This window comes from Pipistrellus hanaki (genome assembly GCF_964339955.1).
Source record: "Pipistrellus hanaki genome assembly, chromosome: 3".
NCBI classification, from domain to species: domain Eukaryota; kingdom Metazoa; phylum Chordata; class Mammalia; order Chiroptera; family Vespertilionidae; genus Pipistrellus; species Pipistrellus hanaki.
Window position 1 is genome coordinate 7,239,875 of NC_140505.1, and position 27,206 is coordinate 7,267,080.

At 41.8% G+C, this 27,206-nt stretch overlaps 1 protein-coding gene across 4 annotated transcripts in view; it reads right to left on the reverse strand.

Annotated features, from left to right (window-relative positions):
* Positions 1–27,206, reverse strand: part of SORBS2 (sorbin and SH3 domain containing 2) — a 190,578-nt gene that overhangs the window by 134,458 nt on the left and 28,914 nt on the right. For 3 of the 4 annotated variants that reach the window (XM_084877702.1, XM_084877706.1, XM_084877697.1), the window contains exon 2: positions 22,829–22,976. The gene's annotated coding sequence lies outside the window, so the exon portion shown is untranslated. Of the gene's footprint in view, positions 1–22,828; positions 23,115–27,206 lie in introns of those variants that run through there. The other variant, XM_084877696.1, reaches the window with a different exon arrangement.

Sequence of the window (27,206 nt, forward strand, 5' to 3'; positions counted from 1 at the left end):
GCTCCTTCTCCTCCTTTCCCCCACTCCACCCTCTCCTCTCCTTTTTTATTTATTTTTTGTTATTCTGTCTCCCACTTCTGTCTCCTACAAGTTCATGGGTTGGGTGTATTATCACTATGCACCATGAGCCTGTGAGTGCGGGTGGTTTCAGACCCATATTCCCCATTGTCCATGCTCCTGCCTTCCCACAGGATTTGGAAACACAGGAGTTCCATGTGGCCCTTTCCAGGGTCCCAGGACTGCTGATGGGTATTGGGTCCAATTTTTCATATTAATCAATCAGCACATGACTCTGATCACATTATATTTAGCAGAGAATTAGACCTAGGGAGAAGGTATTTTCATAGGTAAAAAACAAAGCAGCGACAGGTAGCATTTCTCTTTTTGCTTCTCTTTAGCTGGTATGTCTCATTTTAAGCATACACTACCCCCCTCACCACACACACACACACACACACACACACACACACACAGTCTGAAGACATCAACTCAGGCTGCCTGAAGAGTGTGTGATGGAAGCCTATATCCTCGATGTCTATAGTGAACTGTCTCCTGCCAGGACGCTTGCTGCCGCTCTGCCCTTCCTGAGAAGTGGGCAGCCGCAGGTGCCACAAATACATCTTCCAGGTCTTATCTTTGTCCCCTCTGCTCATCAGCAAAACCTCAACTATAGCTGAAACCAGTTTGGCTCAATGGATAGAGCGTCGGCTTATGGACTGAAAGGACCCGGGTTCGATTCCGGTCAAGGGCATGTACCTTGGTTGCGGGCACATCCTCAGTAGGGGTGTACAAGAGGCAGCTAATCGATGATTCTCTTTCATTGATGTTTCTAACTCTCTATCCCTCTCACTTCCTCTCTGTAAAAAATCAATAAAATATATATTTTTAAAAAACCAAAAAACCAAAAATCCTCAACTATATCCTTCCACACCACAGACTATGGAAAAGGCAGAAAAGATGTCACAGGAGGAGTCAAAGTGACAGACACTTGGAGGCGGGTGAGGGAGGGAGGAGAGCAAGTGACTCTTCATCAGGGTCACCTCTCGGCCAGATTTCCAGGAGAGAATGTTTCCTCTACACTTAAGCGGCTTGAAAAGTTATAGAAAGTTGGTCCCCTAGTGACATGATCCAGACATTGAGCGGTTTCTGTCAGGTCCTTTGCTGACATCACCATCGCCATGATTTTATGGTTGTCTTTCAGAAGCATGATGGAGTCCTGTGGACCCGCATGGTCTCTTGTATTTGATTAGACTTTAGGGAGAACTGAGTCTGTTTCAGGAGGGGACAAATGGCGACAAGCCACCTGACAAGCTGAGCTCCTTCTGGACTGACCGAGGGTCACATATTCCTGCGTGGGGTCAGCTCTGCGAGAAACACCACATTCTGACACTCTCTTCTCCACCAGCTAGACTGCCCCTAACCTGGATGCGGCCTGGAGCTTTAAGCTACAAGCAAGACGTGCAGCTTTTGGGGAGACAGTGATTTGAATTCAGTTGCAGATGTTTGAATGCAAGCTCACACAGGCTTTCAATGGTCTGACTGGAAAGGGCTGGAAGGTGCTAGGTCATGGCAGTGAGCTCGGGGTGTCTAACCTCTCACGGTTGGAACACTGTAGACAAGATGGCATTCTGTCCTCTCTCGGCAACAGTTGGGGCTTCCAAATCTGTCCCATTTTGGGTTCCCGCCCCCAGGTGATGGCTTCTCCTTGTTCCCTCCCAGCATGCACTCCTCTGTGCCTTGCCGCTTCCTGGAAATCTTGCATTTCTCCCTGGAAAGGTCTAAGCTGTGTAAGACAAGAGGCATATTTTGTGGGTTCTGAGGTGGTCCGCCTGAAGTGGAGAGGATTGCTCTGGGCGACACTAGGAAATTAGCACATAACCATGTCATCCGGAAGTGTGACCAGGGCCTTGTCAGTGAGGACTGGGTTCTAAGGAAGCCAATGCTCACAGGCTGAGCGGCGGGGTCCCTGGGAGAGAGGCAGGTTTCCAGGAACCTCCCCCACCCATGGCGCCATCCAGTAGGCTCAGTCTTTCAGGGGAGCTGTCTGAATCAGGCTTAGATTTGTGCAGTTTATTCTTGAAAACATACTCAGAGTTTAGTGTCCATCAACCTTATCCTCCCCTATGACATCTGCTTCTGGGTCTGAAGTAGGGGGAACGGTGATCAGCGCTGCTGAGGGGTTTATTATGGGTTTTGTATCCGGTTTGACATCAGTGACATTTTTGGGGGTAAGTCAAGTTGATTTGTTAAACCACTTCAGAATAATGTTCCCATCCAATTAGATTTTGTCACTGAGCTTCTTCGTGTGTTTGTTTGAGAAATGAGAGCTACGCTGGGCTTAGTAGAGCTGGTTTACATGTCACCTGTGGCTGCTGGAGATTTCCCTGGGCTGTTTCTGGAGTGGAGTTTATTGCTGAGCGCCTGCGCCCTCCTGCATGAAGAATGTCTTTCCACTGAACAGTGAAGGGCTCCCCTACAAGTTCTGGGGAGAAAGCGGGAGGAAGAAGCTAGAGAAACCCAAGCAAGGCTGTCCTTCTCTGAGGGCAGCGGGCAGTGGCCTAAAAGGCATTGAGGAATATGGCTTGGCTTGCTGTGGTTATTGCTTGTTGTTGTTGTTGTTTTTTTTTTTTTTTAATGTATTTTATTGATTTTTTACAGAGAAGAAGAGAGAGGGATAGAGAGTTAGAAACATCGATGAGAGAGAAATATCGATCAGCTGACTCCTGCACCCTCCCCCACACCCCCCACTAGGGATGTGCCCACAATCAAGGTACATGCCTTTGACCGGAATCGAACCTTGCAGTCCGCAGGCCGACGCTCTATCCACTGAACCAAACTGGTTTTGGCATGTGGTTTGCTTTTATTTAAAGCACATCTAGGAAACTTCGAGCAAGACCCTCTTAAAAGCAGGTCCTTGTGAAAGCCACGGAGTTGCACAGCCACCACTGGGGACCACATGGCCGCTAGCTGACTTCTGGAGGGGTGTGGGTGCACTGAACCACCCAGCCTCCCCAGGGCAGGAGCGCTGAAGGCCATCTGAGGAGAAGAGATGCCTGGGGCAGCCAGTGAGAGGCTACTGCAAACTTCTGGGGACTGGTGACTGGGACTGCTGCCAGCACCACAGACAGTAGCAAAAGGCTGGGAGTTGTTGCCAAGGGCAACCCCAGGCCTTGCCCCTGCCCTGAGCCACCTCGGGGAGCAGAGGCAGTGTCGGAGAGGATATAATTGCTTTGAGCGTCCTGCCTTCTTGCTATCCCACTGAGAGTCAGCCTTAAGCAAGAACAACAAGAAAGAAAAAGGAAAGACAGTGTGCATCTGAAATCTTGACGGGACTGGATCCCAGAGCTGATTGATTGGCAAGGGCCTCGGATTCCTGGCCACTCTGGCTCCCAGTTATAGGGACAAAAGCAGCAAGTTGTATAACCAAGTGCAGGGCATGGGGACTTTTAAGCTAGCAGAAAAGGAACAAAACTGTGAAGATCACTTAGTTCAGTGCACATGTGGACAGATGAGGGGTAATTTTGGAGATGGTGCAGAGGCCAGAGCAGAATGGGCCAGAGCAGGCTGGTTTGTCGGCAGTTTTCGGATCTAATAGAAGACTTTCAGTGGCCCATGTAGGCAAAACAATGCAGAGATGGAGACCAAAGCCCTTAACACAGCAGCGAAAAAGAAACTATATGCCTCAAGTGTCTACCCATGAAACTCTTATAAACCAAAGGTTAGACATTCTCTGGGGACCGTGGCTCACCTGCTGCCTGAGCTGGTGCTATTGCTTCCTTTTCTGTCTGCAAACACTGGTCGGCCTGGGTGCTAAGTCTAGTCATTGGGGAAATGGTACACGGTTCAAATGTGACCACTTGAATGGACACAGGCAGATATATTGATCCCAACAGTTATGTGGAGAGAGCTTGTGTTGTAGTAGCCGGTGTCACCCACACCCTGCTCTGCGACTCACTAGACATGAGACTTAAAACAAGGTATTTAACTCCTCTGAAGCTTTTGAGTGTCACTTTACATGTCAACGGTGTATATCAAATATGCACAAATCATAATGTCCTATTTAATTTTATCACAACCAAGGTGGGGGGTTAAATTGGCTCATAATGCCAACAGTATTGTCTCTTCCCCACTGGACAACATTGAGAACCTAGTGCCACCCACATCCAGAAGGTACACCCCTCAAATCACATACAGGGGAGGCAAGAGAAGGTTTGCAGTTGTTCATACGGAAAATACAAGAACTAATAAGTAACACTACAAGAATAAACTCTGTTTCGTGTACTCACAACTGCAAACTTACTTTTGCCCCACCCTTTGTTTGAAAAGAGTCTCCCGAATTCAACAGCATCATGTGACCTGCCATAACAATAGCTAAGTTGATCAGCCTGTTTTGACCCAGGCAGGTGGCAGAACAAATCAGAACAGTGGCTGCGTGGAGTCCCCCACCCCTAATCTTTCTTGGTGCGCTCTTTGCGAGTTACATACATTAACTAATTGTGAAATACCGAAAAGCGCCCTCAGCCACGTTTCTCGGTCAGTTGCTCACTGGAGAATAAGTGCTTCCTCCTGGCCCAGCAGACAGTGGTGCTCAAGAGCCACAGTGAGTTTGGATGGAAAATGAGCTCTTTGTTTCGCTTTCTGGCTTTCACTTAACTTTTGGAACACAGAGGTAGACTACAAGCTATGTAGGAGCACTTGTTTCTTTCCCGTTTGATATCATTTCTCTCTTATCCTCTTCTTGGCCATTGAAATTCAAATCACAAGAGCAAGTAGCAACAAATTCCCATTATCTATAAGGCACTTCAGGGCGCAGAAAAGTTTACAACATGGTTTCTGTCCCCAAAAGTGCATAGCCTTGTTTGGGAAACAAGACATACCAGATGAAAAGTCCATGATACAAGACAGAAACAAGGGCTCAAACGAATCAGAGGACTCGTTACATAACAGGGCACTTCAATTAACTGCTAAAGGAATGCTGTTACTCTCACCACTGCATGAGTTCAGAAAAGAGAGACCCATAAACGTTCCTATCAGGCTGAGGGAGGGGGAGGGGAAATGAACTACTTGTGGCGGGCTGAGTGTGGGGGTAGGAGCTGGTGCAGAGAATTGGGACCGGAAGACCAAAGGCAATCTGCAATGAGACAGGCCCTGGGAAAGTGAGATGAGCAGAAGTTGACAAATGACATTTTATTAAATTAGGTGGGACAGGGGCAAGAATGAGCCATCCTTAGGCAAAGTCAACCTCTGGTCAAGTTCAAGGAGGGTAGACGGAGGAGCAGGAGAGGCAGCTGCCCAGCTGTTCTAGAAAATGGTTGAGGCTCTTTGAATGCAGTTGATACATATTGACCACAACAGAGATAGTATGTGTGTGTGTGTGTGTGTGTGTGTGTGTGTGTGTGTCCACATACAGATGCATGTAAGAGGATGGACGCCTGAGTGTAGAGGGAATAATTACTGGGAGAAAAGAAGCCAAGGTTAGATGCTGGACATTCCTCATGAGAGGCTTGGGCGCAGGAACGATTGGGACGAGTCCAGAATGCTTTGGGGAAGGCTTTCTACTAGCGTCAGTATCTATACACGAGCAAAATCACTTGGAAACTTAGGGATATTTTATTATCTAAGGTCATGGCAGTTTTGTTCCCCAGGGACCATGTGACATTCTGGAGACATTTTTGCTTGTGTCAGTGTGTGTGTGTGTGTGTGTGGGGGGGGGCAGGGAAGGATGCTAACTGGTACCTAGTGGGTAGAGAGCTAAACATGCAGCTAAACATCCCACAGTGTGCAGGAGGCAGGAGAACCCCTCACAACACAGAATGATCTGGCCCCAAATATTAATAGTGCCAAGACTGAGAAGCCTAACCTAGAGGATTCAGGACACTATCTTAAAATAAACTACATTGCTTAGCTCCACAAAGGTACTGTGCCACTGATGAATGTGAACACTGAGCATTTCCTAAGCATGAATTGAAGCCACAGTTATTGTGGTTAGAATTCTTAAATATCAACAGCGACTACAACAGATGTTTAAACGAATACATTCAGCTTCATCCCTTTTAAAAAGCACACACGAAAATGCTCTGTCCAAGCCATGCCAATGGAAAGCAATGGTATGCTGAGTGTTGTCCTTGTCAGAAAGAATTCAAATACAGAGAGTGGCAAATTGCCTTCGAAAAAAAAAAATGGAAGAAGGCGACAACTTAATTAAACCCAGAGGCTGGGCCCATTTCCCATTTGTCTTCCCAAACAGCGAATGACTTCTGACCCGTTTAGTCCTGACAGAGTACATATCCTGGAGAATCTGTATCATTGCTGAGGTAATGAATAGATGTTTATCAGACAGGAAAATATCGCATGTCTGTTCTCCAAAACATTTGATCATTCAAATGGCACCAATGTGCCTCATTTAGAATACGAGGGGGGCGGGACCACCGCCACAGACATTGAGCAGCGACTGAGATGAAAGACCTCAGAACCGATCTCAGAACCAGCGAACACAGCCACCAGGGTGTCCTGGGCTGGACAGCACATTAGCCACAAACAATCTCCATCCTGGCAAGTACACTTAGCGCAGCTACTGGTGCATGATAAGTACTTGATCCTAATTCGACCTAATGAATGAATTTTTATTCTGTATCCTCTATGCTTTTGTAGGACACTGACCACAAATACAAAGGGAAAGGGGGGTGTTTACACAACCACAGCCATTTACATGCCACAGTAACATTCTGCATTTCCCTGTCATTTAAGGATGATGAAGAATTGTCAGGAAGGCTCTTTAAAAGACAGGCTATGGTAACACACACACACACACACACACACACACACACACTCATTTTCAGGAGAATTACAAATTGCATAGTAATTTAATAGGATGCACTTTGTAATAAAATTTCCTTTGTTTAATTTACTTTAATTTACCGAGGAGTTCAGGTAAAAATATGCTCTCAAGACTTTAATCTGGCAAATTTTAATTGGGGGTTACTGATTTGAAATTTGACAAGTTTAAGTGTATTTTTAAAGTTAATTTATAAAAATGCTCCTCTCAGGTAAAGTGTAAAGGATAACAGTTTAATTTGGGGGAATTAAAAAAGTAATGTCTTATGCATTTTTTACTTTTGATAATAATAGAATAATTCCTCCTTTTAGGTGGCAGAATTATTTAATCAGCCTTGTCCAAAAGACATTATATAACTTAAATACTTTAAAAACTATATTACTTAGTTACACAACGGTACTGTGTCATGAAAAAGTTAAATTCTACAATGATTTTTATCTTTTTTAAAATCATGACACCATTTGGATCTGAGTTTTTAAAATTACTTATCTTTTTAAAAAATTTACTCTTGAGAAATACACTGAGTGGCCAGATTATTATGATCTCTGAATATATAATAATAATCTAGCTACTCAGTGTATATCCTATATAATAAAGGCCAATATGCAAATTGTCCCCTCGGCCAGGAGTTTGACCAGCAGGCAGGCCAGCCAACCGCCCATGTCCCCTCCCCCTGGCCAGGCTGGCCAGACCCTACCCATGCACAAATTCATGCACTGGGCCTCTCATATACAATCACATTTATTATAAGAACAAATTTAATTTTGAATGCCAGAATACAGATCCGAAGTAAATATTAGTATATTATCTTATGATGATTAAAATGCAAAAGAAAAATGAAAAATTTCCAGATTTTTACCAACGTTCTGTTTTAAAGCAACCATAAGATACATCAAGGCAGCTTGATGGGAAATGAAGACATTCAGGAATTTTCATGGTGGGAAGTTACTTAGACTTTGGTTGGCAGAGCAGGAGTTAAATCGGCTGACCTTCACTCACAGCTTCCTGGAAGAGAGTATATTCCAAGAACTTCAAATAGAAGCTGCTCAACAGAAGGTCGCCTCAGTCCAGCTCTTGACTGCTATTTTGTTCATGCCATCAAAAATCACTATTCACCTGAGAACACGTAGCTCTGTAAGATCCAAAGATTACCGCAAATCAAACTAAATATTTCCCCTCTGTTACAGCATAAACACACGGTCCATATAACCTTGCTGTTTACTTTACATGGGTTTTTTTTAATGATGTTTTCCAAAAACCTAGGCAGTCAATTTCCGAAAAAGGAATATTTCACAAAGTGCACTCTTCTAGAGTCCTAGTTCTAGGCAGCTCATTCTATTTATATCCATCTCTATCATCCCAAACTCAAGTCCTGCCCTGGCTAGTTTGGCTCAGTGGATAGAGCATCAGCCTTTAGACTGAAGAGGCCCAGGTTCAATTCCTGGGAGTGTGCAGGAGGCAGCCAATCAATGATTCTCTCTCATCATCGATGTTTCTATCTCTCCCTCCCTCTCCCTTCCTCTCTGAAATCAATAAAAATACTAAAAACAAACGAACGAACGAAAAAACTCAAGTCCTGTTCTAGGTAGCTTAGTGTATCTGGATCTATCCATATTGTCTGAAACTCAAGTCTGCTCAGGGCTGGTGCCTGAAAACGGTTTCTGTCTCTTTCCCTCTGGGCTGGTTTCCTCACTGAACTGCATGGAGAAGCAGGAAGCTCACGCCTCAGGGGGCCTGACCTCCCATTAGAAGCCTCTCAAATATTGTCAAGTTTAGTTCACTTTTCTGGACTTTGGTGGCTTCTATGATGACATAAGATATTTAGATCATACAAAGCCCCTTCTGGAAACGTGGTTTTTATAAAAAGAAACATCTGATGGATTATGTTGTCATTTCATAATTCACCTCAGAAGCGAGACAGGAAATTCATCAATGTGAAGAAGACAGAGCAGGGCAAAAAAAACCCTACTGGATTTTCAAATTTTGACTTCTGAGTTGCAAAAAAAAAAAAAAAAAAAAAAAAAAAAAAAAAAAAAAAAAAAACCCCACACAACTCAGCCTCCTGTCAAATTTGAGTCTTTAATTGTACACTCTAACTTTTAGAGATTTTTGGTAATGTTCCTTTTCATTGTTCCCTTGACATTCAAGAGACTTCAGACACTAAGGCTTTTATAAAATAATTTCAAGGAATGAAAATAGTATTTATCTTTAATGTCACTGGCTTTGTACCAACATCACAATTGTATTGTACAGTTACTATTCTGAGTCCTTGGAAATTAAACCACTATATCCTTCAAGGCAGCATAATCGACACAGAGGCACAATAGGCTAGCACAGAGAAACTTATTTGGTGTAGGATAGCTCCATATTGTATAACATATCACAGAGACAAGTGTATGAATTAGTTCAGCTATTTCAAGCCCTTAAAACATCTGCTTCCCCGCCAGTTAGATCTCTACAGCCGGGTAGTAAAGACTAGGCATACGTTTTTGAAAACGATCTCTATAATGGTGATTGTCTTATTGTACTCTGATAGGAGCTACTTTCCAGCGTGAGCTTCCTGCTTCTCCATGCAGTTCAGTGAGGAAACCAGCCCAGAGGGAAAGAAACAGAAACCGTTTTCAGGCACCAGCCCTAAGCAGACTTGAGTTTCAGACCATATGGATAGATCCAGATACACTAAGCTACCTAGAACAGGACTTGAGTTTTGCTCATGTGTTTGTTTTTAGTATACATTGGTTGGCAGACTGATGTGATGGAGTGTGATAAAGGGAACCTGCTGGAGATTGCTAACATAGAGGCCGATGGCTTCCGTATGTGATCTGTCTCGGGTTGTGTATAGGCTGCTATTCATAGCGTTGCTGACACCAATGCACGTGATTGTTTACACAATTAATAAGAGTGGCGGTGCAGAAACTCTTGAGCTCTTCATGGTAATTCATAAATTGCCATGGACATATCCAGAAAAATAAAAATGTGTAACACATCAGAATCAACATCTCTCTGTTTTTAGTTGCAACATTTTTATTTGAAAACATTGATATCCTTAAAATAAATCAACCTTGTTGCTGATTTCAAAAATGTGAATGAGTATAAGGAGCAGAGGAAAAAATCGTTACCAACCCTACTCTGAAGAAGTTGTTATCATACTATTAAAGCAGAAAATATATTTTTAAAATTATTGTTATCTCAGTTACATAATAAAAATTAACAGATATAACCCCAACCACAAAGTTTAATTTATATATACACACACAAACACACACACACACACACACACACACACACACACACACACTGAAACATACACATTCGTGTTGGTCGATAAAATAAATATATCTTTAAATCAAAATTAGGTATTTCTTTGAACTGTAGTTCAAAGTGAGGAAGGAAACGTTAAACATTTTCTTTCACCTTTAACTCCTTGCATGCTTCAGAGCAAATACCTGAACATATGTCAAAATATTCCGCAATCAGTAAGGTCTTTATTCATTGAGAAACTTTGCTTCAATATCCCTCTGTTAGACATTTCCTGGATGTTTATCTTGAAAAACCTTACTCAAAGCTCAAATAAAGTTTTCTCAGCGTCACATTCATCTTTCATAGGTCTTTCAGAGATCAAACTCCTTCAATATTTAGATAGGTGCAAATACAACAGGATCTCTATAACCCACGGAGAATTTATATATACTAGTATAGCTAGCTGTCATTCTAAAGATACTTTCCCCAAGAGACAAAGGCCTTTACATAAGTTCATGTGTATTTAGGGAGAGACTGCTCATGGTGATACCTGTATATCTGTTTTTTGAGAAATTCTGGCCATATGTCTTTATTTTTTTCACACTCAGCCACTGACCAAAGGGGCTCTCACTCTCAGTGCAGTGCAGTGCCTCCTCCCATTCCCACCCCAGGTCATTCACTTGAAGTTGTGTTGTCATTGACCTTTGGTTCTCAAAATTGTAGGTTCTGCTCATCCCCTCCTACATTTTCCTATCATAGCTCTTATTGCAAGTTTAATTATGTGGCTGCTCAGACAATTACCTTTCAGTAACTGTCTCCCACTGCACTATAAGCTCCATGAGGGGGGAAAGACTGGTGATCCCCGGTGACTGACTGCCCAGAGGCCAGGTCACAGCACGGAACAGACTCAACAAATGATTGCTGATTAAATGACATGAAGATCAACGATGCCATACATGTTAAAAGATCCCGAGGATTGGTATTTAGAATCTCTTCCTTCATATCAGATAAAAGTACATTTACTTTAATTAATAGTAATAATTCAATGAGTGGGACCTTTTTGCTGTGATTCCATACCTTATTCTGTATTTTTACTGCACATGATAGGTTAGTACACTTACTTGGCTGTGCTTATATTTAAGGCAAATGATCTTACCTATAAATTAGAAAGGAAGGAAATTAAGGGTTTACAAGTAAGACCAAATACTGTTTTAAGTGTTCACAGGATAACGACTTTTAATGCCTTAAGCAAGTTCATATTCATTGAATGAAATCCTGTCATAAGGATCTAATTTTATGTAGCTTCCATCGTTGCTTTCATAACGATTCCTTTCACTATCACATACGCATTGTATGGAGTTGGTGGTTTAAAACTCTGCATGCTGACTGTAGAATAACAAAACATTTATCACTTAGCATTTGTCTACAACCATCCCATCAGTACTCAGTGGCAGTAAAACAGGCAGAGAGTCCGAGGAAAAGGGGTTCTTTGAGGTAAGTACCAGGATGACATTGGATCTCTACTCTATGCCTGGCACAACGAGTCCCCACCCTTTCCTTATTATTGAATCTGGAACACTTGCCACCTCTGCCTTTTATGTGGAAAAACACAGGGCTATTTATGCTCAAGGCATGAACTGAACTTATTGCCTTTGGTTGGCATGGTCATCTTTCTAGGTTCTGAAGAGAAGGCCAGGTGAATGTAGTCGCTGTAGGATATGGAGTTTGGGAGATGGGAAGTCCATATGCAAAGCATGTTTGTATTGGTGAAATAATTCTGGCCTCAAGGGATGAGACTGAATGGCAGAGAAAGCGGACATAAAGAGTGGTCAGGACACTATTGAGAAATCTGAATCAAGGAAGTTGCAACAGCCATTTAGCTAGGCCAGTGGTGGATATTAAAGATATGTGGGCATGCCAAAACCGGTTTGGCTCAGTGGATAGAGCATCAGCCTGTGGACTGAAGGGTCCCGGGTTCAATTCTGGTCTAGGGCATGTACCTTGGTTGCAGGCACATCCCCAGTAGGGAGTGTGCAAGAGGCAGCTGATCAATGACTCTCTCTCATCGATGTTTCTAACTATCTCTCTCCCTTCCTCTCTGTAAAAAAATCAATAAAATATATATTTTTAAAAAGATATGTGGGCAGGTAGAATCAATAAGTAGTGACTATGTAGGTATGTCTACAATTTAAATGCTCAAGATTCTAATCCTGAATAACTGGATGGCACAGTTATTAAGATATAGCCCTGGGAAAGAAGAGCAGATTGGGAGTTGGAAGATGAGTGTTAGACCTATTGAGTCTGAGGTCTGTGGCATGCATTCAAATGAGATGTTTACCAGTTACTTGGACATGTGTCTGAAACTCCTGAGAGATCAGGGATACAGACATAGATTTGGGGATTATTGTCAAGAGAAAACTCTGGGGAGATGAAATAAGGGGGACAGAACTCAAGGGAATAGCATTAAAGTCAAAGAAAGGCACCTGTAAGTGGAATTCAGGTAACCAGAGATTGGAGGAAAATGGCTGCATCACAGAAGGCAAAGGAGGAGGAATTCTAAGGGAGGTCAGGGAATCAGTAGGGCCTGATCTGAAAGTCTTCTTGCATTTGCCTCCAAACAGTACTGGGGGCTGGTTATGCAATATTTTGTTTCTCAGCTTTAGTAATGATGATATGAGGAAATTCAGTCATTCTTGGTGTTATTAAAACTTTACAATTTCTGCCAATGTGTTAGTGTCCCATTTAAACAATTTTATATACTTTCATGGTCTTTACCTAGAAATGTAGAAAATCTCTTTTCTTTGAATTGTCTGATATGACAATATGAACATTTTGCTTATGCTGAACTTTCAGACTACCTGTAAAATTACTTGTAATAAAAAAAAAGAACAGGAAAAAAAAAATCACTCAGTATTACCCGTTTGTCAAAACTCTTAACAAGATAGTGATGTCTTCCAGCATTTCCATTTTAGCATACTAAGGGTAGGACCAATAGGAAACATCAAAATTAAAATTCTCAAAGTTAAGCATTGATGCTTGCCAAACAGTAATGAAAAATCATGAGGTTCCCCCACCTCCCCACATCAAAGAAGTGCTAAGTGTAAAAATTAAGTAACAGTTGCGTGTATGTAAATCTTTTGAACAAATTAAATATCAGGAGAAGCACTACAAAGTATTAAGTATAAGCAGTCCTCATTGGGCATAGTATCATGTCAAGTGAGCTGTGTGACTGCTTCCAGGGTCCTATCGATCATTGCCTCTATGAAACACTTTCCATACGCTTATGCACAGAGCATCTTCAAACAGGAAGATACGGTCAGCTCACTCACCACTGGATTCAAACCCCATTATAAATTCCCATAAAGCATAATGACAAATTATTGAATAATTTAAAGAGTAAACATCACATTAGGTAGATCCTATGAATTGTATGCAACCATGCCTTATGGAATGAAACATCCTATACAAACTTCGATGGAGGTTTACAATAGATATTTGTCTGCTAAGGAACAAAATTCATCTCCTTTTCTAGTTCACCTCTTACGGAAGTTTTAGGCCCTAGGCAAAAATATAGAAATATAGGTCAAACATGATAACAGTTGTATTATTTTCTATTTGTAAGTTTTCGGAAAATCTGGGCTGCTTTGGGTAAAAATAATATTGTCTCTCAATATTAGCATCTGATCAACTTATTCTGTGTATAGAATGCATCTTAGATTTAGGACATGAAAGATAGAGGAAAATACTTTTTTTTTTAATTGATAAAGGTATTACATATGTGTCTTTATTCCCCCATTATCTCCCCACCTCCTCACCCAAGCCCTCACCCTCTGGTGTCTGTGTCCATTGGTTAGGCTTATATGCATGCATACAAGTTCTTTGGTTGATTTCTCCCCTTTACCCCCACAAGATAAAAAATAATATTAGTATAACAAACATCCATGTACCAATCATTCACCTTAAAACATAAGACATCATGGACTCAATTAAAACCTGTTGTCTACCTCTCTCATTGAAATATCCTCCCTGCCTCCAGAGGTAACTGTTATCTGAATTTCTTATTTTTTAGTCCATATATTTCTGTGCATTTTTATGATATAGGTTTTAATTTTTTTATTTTTATTCATTTACTTTTTTTTTTTTTTTAAGTTAAAGCAATTCCTTCCTATGTTTGCTTGTGAATGTTTTTCTTGGAAGGCTGTTTGAGATTTTTATCAATGTTTTTCACATTGAGATTAGTCCAAGTGTTAAAGTGTAAAGTCTTAAACCTTGAGACCATATGATTCATATTTAATGGTGAAAGGAAGCAATAAATGATTGGAGGAGCAAAAAAAAGATCTTTTTAACAACATTTCATTCGATAAATATGAAATTGGCTAAGGCATTAAAAGTCATCATCTCTGGCCATTTAAAACACTGTTTGGTTTTTATTGGGAAACTCCACTTTCCTTCATTTCTGGCTTATTACATGTAGATCATTCTTAAGAAGCACAGACAAGTGTTAGATGTACCAGCCACACCATCTGGTCTTCTGCCAAGTGTTTTTACACCTCTGCTCCCATTTAGTTATTCAGAATATTGATTAGAAAAAGGATGCTATGTGAATGTATAAAACTATGAGGTACACACATGATTTTTTAATGCTCTATGTTTTTTGTTTAATTTCAATATCCAAAATAGGTAAGATAAAGAGGATAAAAATCTAATTGCAATCAAATTTTCTCACATTAGCATAAAAATTACCACTTTGTTTCCAGACAGGTTTGTACAAGTTCTTACACAAGCTGTGGTTCTCACCGCATGAGACAAAGAAAACCCGAGTGCCAATTCTAAGTTAATTTTGGAACATGAAATGCATTCATTAATTAAAGTTACTCAAACACAAACTAAAATGAAATATATTTTATATTGAAGACCAATAGTCATCTTAAATTTTTTTCCCCAAAAAGAAAACTTTTATTATTCTTTCTACAAAAATTGCCTCTCAGTGAATTTTCCATTTCACTCAGTTTTTTAGTCTTTTACCTGGTTTTTAAGATTTTTTTTTCTTAATCATAAACTACACCTTCTGTGGTAACAATATAAACTTTAAAACTTGTTTGAATTTTATTTTGGTTTTATTCTGCCTTGAAAGAAAATAATTATGTTTGATACAAAAAGTAAATTTTAATGATTTAATTTTGTCAGAAATAGTAATGGTAAACTACTAATTTTTATTTCAAACACTTTGTAAACAATTGCTTATATGTCATATATAAACATTTCAAATTATAAAAACAATTTTAAACAAATTAATAAAATAAAATGATCAATTTGAAATTTTATATTTAACTAAGTTAGATAAAAGTTTAAAATAACTTACATTTCAAATTATAAAATGATTTTTATGGTAAACAACTTGATTTGTTATTTATACGCCACCACTCACTAAGAGGTGATAAAGGTATTTACTTCTTCCCAAAGTTAGCATTTTACTGCCCCACAGTCAGGGACAGTGACCACTTCCTACTTCAGAATGAGGCCTAGACCTTTGACATTCAACACCTTTCTTGCATTAGCACAAAACTTCCTTCTTTATCCCACCACACCTATGTAAATCCTTCAAGCTCACTGTGGAGGTCTATTTACAGATGTGCACCTGAAGGTCAACCAGCTGCCAGGCCATACTTTCCAGCACTTAGCTCTGCTGGTACCACAGGGTGTGTTTTCTGATCCAGCGGCATGTGTAGGTGGCCATATTTGTTTTTTATAGTTTCCCATTCTTAACTTTTTTCAACCCTCACGGATGTCTTTAGCATTAAGAATTCGTCTGAAAAGTTGAGTGCTGCATAGTTTTAAAACATTTAAATGGTCAGTTCAAACAAAAATCAAAACTTCTGAATGTTACTTGGAGCTAAATTCGAAACCAGCCAAATTTCTTAGGTTTGCAAAACTGAACCAAGTAGCACTGAGCTGAATACATGTCAAGAGCAACAGCTCTCCTAGAATTAAACCAATTCAAAGTTGTACTTGGACCAGGATATGCAACACTCAAAGTATTCAAAATGCGATGCTTGGAAAACACACCACACATGTATTTTTCCATTGAACTAAATTCAGCTCCTTTTTTCAGGCCCGATTTTGTCTTTGGAACCAGAGATTAATATTTCTATTCCATCCTTTTTAATATTAAACTAACCTGTCATAAAAAAAACACTATTTTTGTTTACACTGTATCAAGTTACTAACCTCATTCTTTTTACTGTCCTGTGTCTTTTGTTTCAATCAGCCAACTCCTAACTTTTGGTTCATTAATACCATTCGCACATTCATGTCTTTCTCTTAATCCTCATCTCCCTTTTGCTTATGTTTTCCACTTAGTGAAGTATAGAAAATTAAAACTTGCTATGATTAGAAACTATCTCCCCTATGGCTTGGACCAATAGTTTTCTTGTTATGCTTTGGCTATTGTTTCTAACCCATTTTATACTTTTGTATTTTATAACTGGGTGGAATGGCACACTTTGAAAGATCTGTACATGAGCGCAACCTACCATTTGCTATTGACTAGGGATATAATGTGGATGATGGCAGCAACTATCTGGGTGTCATTGTCCTCAACTGTACACTGGGTATACAGTGCCTGCATGACCAACCCTATATTAATAGTAATACCATCCTACATTAATAATTAAGGAAATCAAAGTAGTTATTGAATATGATACAGCTATGCATTTGGTGAAACAATAAAAATAAAACTTATTATCTCTGATAATACTGGATATTAAGTAAAATTACAGGTGCAATTATTTTGCAGGTAGAGTCTTAGTTTCTAGGACAAAGTACTAGGGGGCAGTACTGTGTAGTCCCAAGGCCTCATGCTCCACATCAGCTGATCTCCTTTCATTTCTACTGTGCTTATCTTTGTCCCTTTCTTCTCAGCTACATCTACTTGAAGGGCTGCCCACTGTTTCATTTGTAATCATTTTGAATGTTGATCAGCAATAACACTAACATATGTGCCTGATTATGATAATTTTCTTCTCAATAAATGAATGCCAACCAAATACCCCTTTACAGGGACACTCCATCAGACCTAAGTTCTTGCTATACCAGATCTCTGGATATTCTCTGAGTACTGAGCTGTCTTTCTTCTCAGTCTTTAGTCACAATCACCTTCTTACATTTGAATGCTCTCTTATCTGACCCAAAGTCCAATTCAAATAGTTTTTCCATCTGTGATAACATCTCTGATTTTAAGCACTATAGATGCCTAACTCTAACCTCCGACTCTGTGGCCTGAGAGCACTGTGGACCTCTACATCATCCATCTTCTCCTACCAACTGTTATTACCTGACTGTCCCACCAGACTGTTTATGTGTCTCTGGCACAGTTCTTAGAGTAAGTGGAAGGCTTGGTAACAGAATCCATATTCATTTAGTGGCCTTGATTGATCAAATTGTAAATAATGCCTGAGGTCCTTACATTTATTTAAGGAAGAAACAATGGATTTCTACCTCTTAAGACTTCATTTAAGACTTTTGAGGACCACAACTAAGACTATGAATCTCCCACCAAAATTAACAATGACAAACAGAGATGATCATAATTAATTGAATTTGTTTCAAAATGATGGACAGGGGAGTGAGTATGCAAAGGCCACATGTAGCCTATTGATCTGAAAAAGCAGGACAGGTTATCTTTTTATACCACATCAAGGTATTTCCAGCTACAAACTGAAAATTCACAAACAAAATGAAAATTTTCTTTAAAAGAGAAGTGGCTGATAAGGTCACATTCAGAAATTAAAATGGATGCCCTGGTCTTGGTTTGTAATGGCCCTCTTCGATAAAAGAAACCAGGGCTTCTCGAAGAGATGATTGATTTTAGGACTGAGGCAGGAAATATACAAAATGAGCCTGGAGTATCTTGTGATAAAGAAAAAGAAAAACTCACAATGATGGGAATATGTCAAAGGGACATAGGAGCCAAGAAAAACTGCCAATAGCCAAAGCTGGAAAAGTTTGAGCAACAAAATAAAAAAAAGTTATATTGAATTATAATCCAAAGCATAAGTTAAACATCTATGCATTCATTCTGATATAAGCAAATGATTGAACTTAAGTAAATTGGGGAGTAAAGACAAATCTCCCACTCAGAAGAGTTTTAAATAATTTATGTAGGTGCTCTACCAAGGGGAGGAGCATAACTCTATCAGTGTGGGTGCACAAAGTTACTTCTCAAAGAGTGTGGTTTGGAAAGGCGGGGAAAGAGAAACATTCCAGGGGAGAAGCATGACCAATGTTCCCTCAGCAGGTAATCAAGGTCAGCATCTACAGTGCTACCTCATGTGAATGGTATGTATCCTTGATGTGAGGTACTGAGAATGTCTTCCTCCCAAGACCCATAACCTTGATCTAATCATGAGAAAACAGACAAATTCTAATACAAAACGGTCTATGAAATACTTGACCAATACTCCTCAAAACTATCAAGGCCAACGAAGACAAGGAAAGGCTGAAGAAAGTGTCATGGCCAAGAGGAATCTAAGAAAATATGATCACTAAATGTAATACAGTATCCTTTTTTTTAAAAAAAAATGTATTGAGGAGAGAGAACATAGATGCCATGTGTCTATACATTTAAGTTTTAATAATATATCCTTGTGGAATGGATAAGCGTTATACGGACTCCATTTTCTGACAGTAAACTAAGCACAAGAGAAGATGTGTCAGAGAATGATTTTTGCATGCTCAATGACTAGTGTGGTCATTCTTGAAGGAAGATCACGTTATGATGTAAAGAAGGTTTGCATGTGCACAAGTTTGGTGTTTATTTGCCACCTGGTATTTTGCCTTTTCTCTTTCCCAACCAACCTGGCTGATGGTTGTTTTCAAAATATTGAGCTCCTTCCACCTTTATGTGTTTAGTGAACCCCGTTGCAAGATGGTCCTGATTGTTTTCTCTTGTTTCTCTCTAGCACCTCCATTTGAGCATCTTCTTCTCCTCTACTCATTGCACTAGCTTTGGGATATAAAAATCAGATATGTCGGTAAGTGCTACACAATAAATAGTGAAGTCAGTGTTAAAGCCCAGCTTCTATACATTTTGTTATTGTGAGCTTTTCAAATGCTTTACGTAGTACGGGATCAGTGACAGTCAGTTTGCTAATCACCTGCTAAAATGCAAACTGCATCTTCAGTAGTCTAGCTTATTAAACAAAAATCTGACTACAGAATGTTCAAAATCACATTTCATAATTTAATTTTGTAATAAATAACTATCTATAAATGTCACTATATTTGGTCTGACTAAATCTTTAGTGCGGTCGAAAATCTATTTTTAAGAAAATTCTTCAAATGTGTTCAGAAACTCTCCAATTAATCACATGACACATCAACTCTTAGTCTTTCTGAGGCTGGCTCTCGAAACTTCTTTTACAACTGCATAGGTCTCCCCATTGGTCATATTTTCATTGGAGGGTATTTTTATGAAAAGTCTTCAAATGAGTTCATTTCATCCTAATGATCAGAATGTAATCTTTGCTTCCTCAATAAAATAATAATAATAATGATAATACCCCCCAAAATTCAACATTCAGCCAACATAAACTTAGAAGATCAACAAAAGAAAGGAATGTTTTTGGATCCTGGGCTTGATTATTTTTATGCTAGACGTGACAGATTTGCTGAACACAGTTTTACAAATCCCTTTCCTCTCCAACCACCTCCACCTCCACCAGAGCACACACACCTTCACAACCTGGCCAGGCTGACCATTCAATACACACGCGGGCTCTGAGTCCCCACCCTTTTCTGAGGGAAATGGACTCTGCTGAGGACCCCTTTATTCCCAGTCCGCATTACAAATAACAGTACCGAAGTGTTCAATGCTTACAATGTTCCTTAGGCGTATATCACTGGAGCAGGCGGAAAAAAAAAAAAATTAGCTGGAAGTTTATTATTTTTTTCCACCAATATATTTGACACCACCTTTGGAGCGCGAACAAAAAGCATACTGTCAAGTGGCCGGACCAGGACAAAATGTTACTGTTTGTTCCTCGCGGGCACAGAGGTATATGTAAGCAAAGAACGGCGTTCCAGGGCTCCCTGCGGACCTCCTCCAGCTGAATTATACCGGCGTGTTCACACCACTGCGGCGCAGGCTGCGCAGGAATTTAAAATGCAGGCTCAAGGGTTGCCAATGCTTAAATACCACAGCTATAAAAACTCGTCTTGGGATTGAACCTGGCTTTCAAATGTCACAGAACAAATGGGAGTTTCTTGGTGGGGAAAAAAAAAAGTGTGTGCCCATGCAGGGGCACGGGAGGCGTGAAAATGAGCGAAGGCCTTGCCTGGCAGGTTCTGTCCTCAAACGGAGAAGCCTCCAGTCCCTGGAAGTCACCTGGCTCTGGGTTAGGTTTCGGATCCAGCCTCGCTGACATGCATGAAACTTTGGGCAAAACACGGGCCAAGTTTCGAGCGAGGGAGGCCGGGTGGAATCTGTCTTTCATGAGGAAGCGGCATGAAACCTGGTGGCTTTGGCGAGCTTTCACCTGCAGTTTCACGTTCAAACCGTCCAAAGTTCCGGAGGAAGAGACACAAAGGGGCGAAGAGACAAAAGGAACAGGACAGCAGCAGCAGCAGCAGCATAGCAGACAATGGCCAGCCCACCGAGAAGGGAATGGGCCTTCTGACACCTTCCTGACCCATGTCATCCCGGAGCCATTGGACTCTGCACCTGAACTTGTGCTGCCTGTGACAGGACATTTGCACTCAGCGATGCCACATCAGAGCTCCCCAGTACTAAGGGGGGTGGGGAGGGGCATACTAGTCCCCCAAAGGCAGGGAAAGACACGCTTAAAATAACTGGAGGATTTAAAATGTTGACCCACCACAGAAATGTGATCATTAGTATGCTCCTTAAAATGCAGATTTGAAGGGGGGAGGGATTAACAATTAAATGTCCAGATTTGGGGAAAAAAACCTGGACTGAACGTCTCTGAGTTTTCCTACTATGGTATTGGTCCACATTCCAGAGGCTCTATTGCACCTGATCCCAAGGAACCGCTCCCTTAGCCCTCTCCCCGGCTCCCCCGTCTGAAACCCAGTCCTGTCCTGTGGCCACCGGCTCCTTCCCTCCCAGCGAGGGGCAGAGTGCGGGGAGCCCTGGGGCCAGCTCCCAGGAGCCCCAGTCCTGGCCTGGGACTTACCCAGCCCCCTGCTGGCACTGGGCTCCTTCCAGCCCTAACCTTCCGCAGGTGGGGACAGTCTGCCAGGGAAGGCACACTGAGGATCTGGCTGAGGACTGTGACAAGTCCCTCTCCCTGCCTGGAGGAGGGAGGGGAAGAAAAGGACAACAAACAAGTATAACACACACACACACACACACACACACACACACACACACACACACACACACGTCCTTTAAAGAAAACACCTACAAGTTGGTTGAATGGCTAGAAAGTGCTACGTGGCCTATTTTAGGAAATAGATTTTTTTTTTTTCTCTTCCCTTATCCCTCATTCAGCAGAAGTTTCACTCGCATCACAGGCTTTTGGCTACCAAGGGGTTTTCCCACCTCCCTAGCTTTCCTTTTTAGAATTTCCTTGTCTTTCTTTTTAATTGTTCTTCTCCTTTTTTTATTTTTTATTTAAGTTACCCAGAAGATCACCGTGTGTTTAAAATGCATGCTTTCTTTGGACATGCGATCTGCTTTATCAATAGGCTGTTTTGGAAACGAGGATCAGTCAATACCCAAGGATATCTGGGTTCAGATAAAAGGCAACAGTTAGGCCCGGAGACACGTGGTGATTGTGAGGCAGCGGAGCAGGATTCGTCCTGGTCGCGGTCCAGGTCCCGGTCCCGGTCAGCGGTGGGAGGGCCTGGCCGGCAGAGAGCCTTTCCCTTGCAGGTGGGGGTGCAGGTGGGGGTCTCCCTACAAGTGCACCCCAAGGCGCAGCAGTGAGACCCAAAGCCCCAGAGATCACCTCAAGGAAATGCTGTGGACGCACCCAACAAAAAGACTCCCCTCGGCTCCCCACCCCAGCAAAGACCCGCAATCAAAGTGAAAAGCTGTGTTTGAAGTTCAAGTCCACAGATCAAAGTCCCTGGCAGGGGGGTGAGCGCACGCACAAAAGGGGCGGCGGGGGAGGCTCGAGGCCCTCTCCGGAGCATCGCGGCGTCACGTGGGAGAAACCTGCCAGCAAACCTGCCAGCAGGACTCCCTGCCGGGAGAGGAATCCTCCCACCGAGGGGGCGAACCGCCGGGAACACCAAAAACCAAACCACCGGCAAACCGCCGCTTCCAACCAGGAGCACGCACAGCGCCTGGCGATCCACCCAAAGACAGAGGCAAGGAGAGCTGCTCCCTGCCCTTCAAGAACAGCCACTCATGGATTTTCTTTACTCTGGCAATTGCATCTTTTTCCATAATAATAATAATAATAATAATAATAATAATAATAATAATAAAGCCCGCAGGAAGGCAGAAGTCCGTAAGCAGCCTGAGCACCAGCGCGGGGAGGTCTGCAGGGCTGGCCGTGGGGTCGGGCGGGAGGTCCCGGGGTGCAGGCTCGGGCGGGGGACACAGTGGGCAGAAGTTTACAATCGCTCCCCCTTGGCCCGGGATCCCCCCAGCCCCCATGCACAGAGGCTCCCGCTGCAACGGGACCGTTCGCAGCCCCCGCTTATTGTCACTGGGAATAATTTATTCCGATTTATACCAGGAGCGTCCCCGCGCCAATGAAGCGGGTGCAGAAGGAGAACTCTTACCTCCGGGAGGGCAGCCGGGCTCCTCGGCCAGTCGCTCTGCGCAGGGGAAGCAGGCGTCGGTGGCCTTTACATGCAGAGATGTTTATGAAGCCCTTTTTTTAGCCGGTCTTGAACTCCAGGGGTTTCGGGTTAGATCCAATCCAAGAGTCTGAGGCGGGGGAGAGAGGCAGGAGAGAAGGCGAATGAGGGAGCGCAGGGATCGCAGCTGCTGGGTGGTGCTGCCGCGCCGAGCGCCTCGGAGCTATTTTCAGCTCCCAGCAGCCCAGCCCGGGGTGACTGGCTCAGGGGTGAAAAAATCTTGTCGGGATCGCCACACCCCCATCCCCCTACCAGGGTGGGGGTGGGAGGGGGAGGAGGACACCAACCAGGAAACCCACAACAACGTGGTGTACCGTGCAAATACTCATTTAAATGTGGAGGGAAAACTGCCCAGCGCTATTGAAAACAAACATGTAAGAAGCTGGACTGGAGTCTTAAAGAAACAGTGTGCCCAGCCAGTATCCCCAAGGTTTTTTTTTTGTGTGTGTGTTTTTTTCTCCCCAAAATGAATTGCTAGATTCATTGAAAACAAGATGTGCTGTCCATGCCTTATGGAGAGGGAAGGCTTTAAATTTGATGTTTTCTTGCTCAATTATGTATGGGTCTTTTTTTAAAAAAAAGTTCCATCTTTCTGGTAGGTATATCTGTGGTCAGCCGAATCTTCTTAGGATGGAAGACAAACGGTTTGTTTCTAGCACGCACCCACCCAAATTTCCAGTTTCATCAAGTAGGCTATTTTTGAAAGCTACTGGGTTAAGCTGTTGACGTTTCTTATCTGTTGGCAGCGCCGGGGGACCATTCAGTGACATGATGCAGACAGACACCAATCCCCCCTGCTCTGCCACCAAGGCCAATGAAGACATAACCCAGACGGAGCCACCAACAATGGCCAGCAAACGAGGGCCTCTCGTTTTGTTTCTAGAGTTATAAATTAAGATCTAGAACATGTGTTCGTTCATGCATTCATTCTGCAAATATTTCTGAGACGTACTCTTTAACCTAGTATATGCCAGGCACTTCAAGAATAGAGCGGGCAAAATATATAGCATCTTTGCTTCCGATGGTTTACAGCACACAAACACAGCGAGAATAAAGATAGAACTGGTTCACAGTTTCTTTTTTTTTCTTTCTCGCACTGTGAGACTATTCAAACCATAGCAATGGGAGATGAGATCTCTTTACAGTATGACTGAAGGAAAATGCTAGGCTTCATCAGGCCAACTCCTGGTTTCCATTGCTTCATTCTGCCTTTAACAGCCCCGAGAAGGAAAGCTAGTTACTTCCTACAAAGGAAACACTTGGGTATTTTTGTAAAAGCCTTTATTCTGGGTGGATGAGACTCTGAGTCCTTACAACTCGCCAGTCCCCATAACGAAGACAATGCTTAGCAGTCAATGAGTTCTGCTGAGAGATGAATGATTTTATGACCTTAGTCCAGTATAAAAACCACCGTGATATAGTTTCTAATTAGTAGGATGAAGGTTGGTTACTAGACACTCAGATCAAATACAATTTGATTTAATTGCAATTTCCTTGCAATTAAAGAGAGACACTGAAACTGACTATAAAAATACTGAGGATTATGCACGCTATGTTAAAAAAATATGACTGCTATTTCAAGTACTATGGTAAAATAGGAAATCCTTCAGCGTAATACACTTATATTAAAGCTATGCAGATAATTAAATATAAAAAAATAACAACTTAAGTTTGAAATATCTAATCAACATTTTAAAATAAGATTACCTTCATTTAAAGATATATAAAGCAGGGTTTTTAAAAATCTCTGTAGAATAATGCATTTTTCCCCATTCATTTATTTCATTTATTTTAAATGGCCATAGGATAATGTCTTAGTTATCTGTCTGTTTAAAATAGGATATTTACATTACTTGGTCAAAATGACAAATGGTAATTCTGACCAAAAAAAAATTGTTTGTTTTTTCCCCCCCCCTTATAGTAGTTTATCATAAATAGAAAATGCATTTTCATATTGGCCTTCCTTGAGAAAAATGGAAGTTACAGGAACTAATAAAGATGAACTATTTGACTACCAAATCAACTATTATTTTTAAATTCCAAATGGCCTGTTTTCCACAGCAATACACTGCCTCATGTTTAACTACGATTTTACAGATCTGTGTTCTGAGAAATGCTTCTTTAGGTGCTTTCGTCCTGTTTGAACATCACAGAGGGCACTCAACACAAACCTAGACGGAACAGCGCGTTGATCACCGAGCTGTCTGCTCCCGGGCCACAAACCTGCACAGCAGGTTATTGTGCAAAACAAATCGAGATGATATCAAGCACCAGAGAAAAGCGATGCTATCAAGAGATTCGGCGAACGCAGGAGATGTATGAGGCTGCTGCCTGGGTAACGTGCCACAGTTTTACGGCGTTAAAGAAAATCCACAGGCCCCCACGTCGCATCACTGCCGATAAAAGCCCGTGATAACAAAACTAGATGAATACCTGATCTAATTGCAATGTCAACCTCTTCCAGAAAAGGAATCTTAATCAACCCGTCTGTAATTTTCTGGTCAAGCCCCGGTAAGGTTACCTGCCACTGTGGTCCCTCACATCCCACCCTCATGGAAAGAAGATGCAACATGCATGATAAAAAACAAAAAACAAACAAACAAACAAAACAAAACAAAAAAACCTTCCCCTCTGTCCCCCCCCAAAGAAAGGTGACCTGCCCCCAAAATAATCCATTCTTCTTTCAATAGCTCCCTTGCCCCACCCACTTCTTATAAAAGTCTCCCATTTTGCACAGCCCCCTATGGCCCCCTTTTTCTAGTTGCTAGATGGGATCCTGTCCGTTTTGTGTATAAGGAGAAAAAGTATACTCTTAAGATAATGATACAGGTGTAGTATAGTAAATACATAAACCAGTAACATAGCCGTTTATTATTGTCAACAAGGGTCATGTGCTGTAGGTAACTGTATGAGCTATGCTTTTATGTAACTGGCAGGTGGGAGCTTTGCTTACACCAGCATCACCACAAACACATTCGTGTGTGGCTATGACACTCCGAGGACTGTGACGTCGCCAGGCGACAGAAAATGCCCAGCTGCTTTGTCATCTTATGGGACAACCACTGCACATGAGAGCTGTCATGGATCTACATGTCACTGTGCGGTGCGTGTTTTTGTTACTGGAGTCATTTTGTATTAAAACCCGCCCTTGAATGAACAGATGATGACCCTGCTGGCTGCTTCCATTTATCCTGCCATGGGACTCACCAAAGGTCTCCTTTGTTCCCCACGGGTCCCACTGACCAACCAGCCTGCCCACAGCACCTCTCACCGGAGTTGATGTCACAGAAAAGTGCATGTTGGACCTTCGGCATGTTTTCAAAGGTTACACATAACAAATTTGGACTTTTCTATGTATCCAACTACTATGCCTTTTATAAGCTATTGATGTCTTAGCAATTGTACTAATTGTAGTCATCTTAATGATTCTACTGTATTCTTTAACTTCCTTTTCTTATTAAAACAAATAAGTAGATTTAAAATAATCAGGAAATGCTGCTATTAAAGTGGGCTCCTTATATTGATGAAATACCACATGGGGCTTTGGGCATCACCCTTCCTCTGTGTACCAAATGATACTAAGAGTAACAATCCCCAGAGTTGTGGTAGTATCTATATAAATAATGCACATAAGATGCTTGCCTAAATCATGGCTGATACAAAGCAAGCATTCAATGAAAGTTCACGCTGTGATCATTATTAGTGTAGGAGTTGGCTGTCCAATAGGGTGGATTCATGTGGCAACTGACCATTTAGCATGTGGCCAGTAAGAACCGAGACAGCATATGAGAGTAAAAAACACACTGGACTGCGAAGACTTACTATGGAAAAAGTACGTACACTACCAAATTAATATTTATATTGGCCTATATTGAAATGATGACAATATTTCAGACACATAGGGTTAAAAAAGTTTTGTTATAATTCACTTTACCGGTTTCTTTTTCCTTTTTAAAACTGACAACCAGAAATCTTTACATAAAATATGTGGCTTGCATGAAGTGCCATCTAAGCCCATGAAGTGGGACTCAAACTGTCAAAACATAGATTGCTGGGGCCCACCCCCAGTTTCCGACTTAGTAAGTTTGGGGTGGGTCCTGGGATTTCGCATCTCTAACAAGTCTCCAGGTGGTTCTTGACCACGCTTTGAGAACCACTGAGCCTTACCATAAAGAGTGGTCCATGGACCAACATCAAAGACATCACTTGGGATCTTGCTCAGAAGTTGAAACGCTCAGGCCCTACCCATACCGACAGCAAGTACATTTTCCCTTCCAAGTACTAACCGGGCCCGACCCTG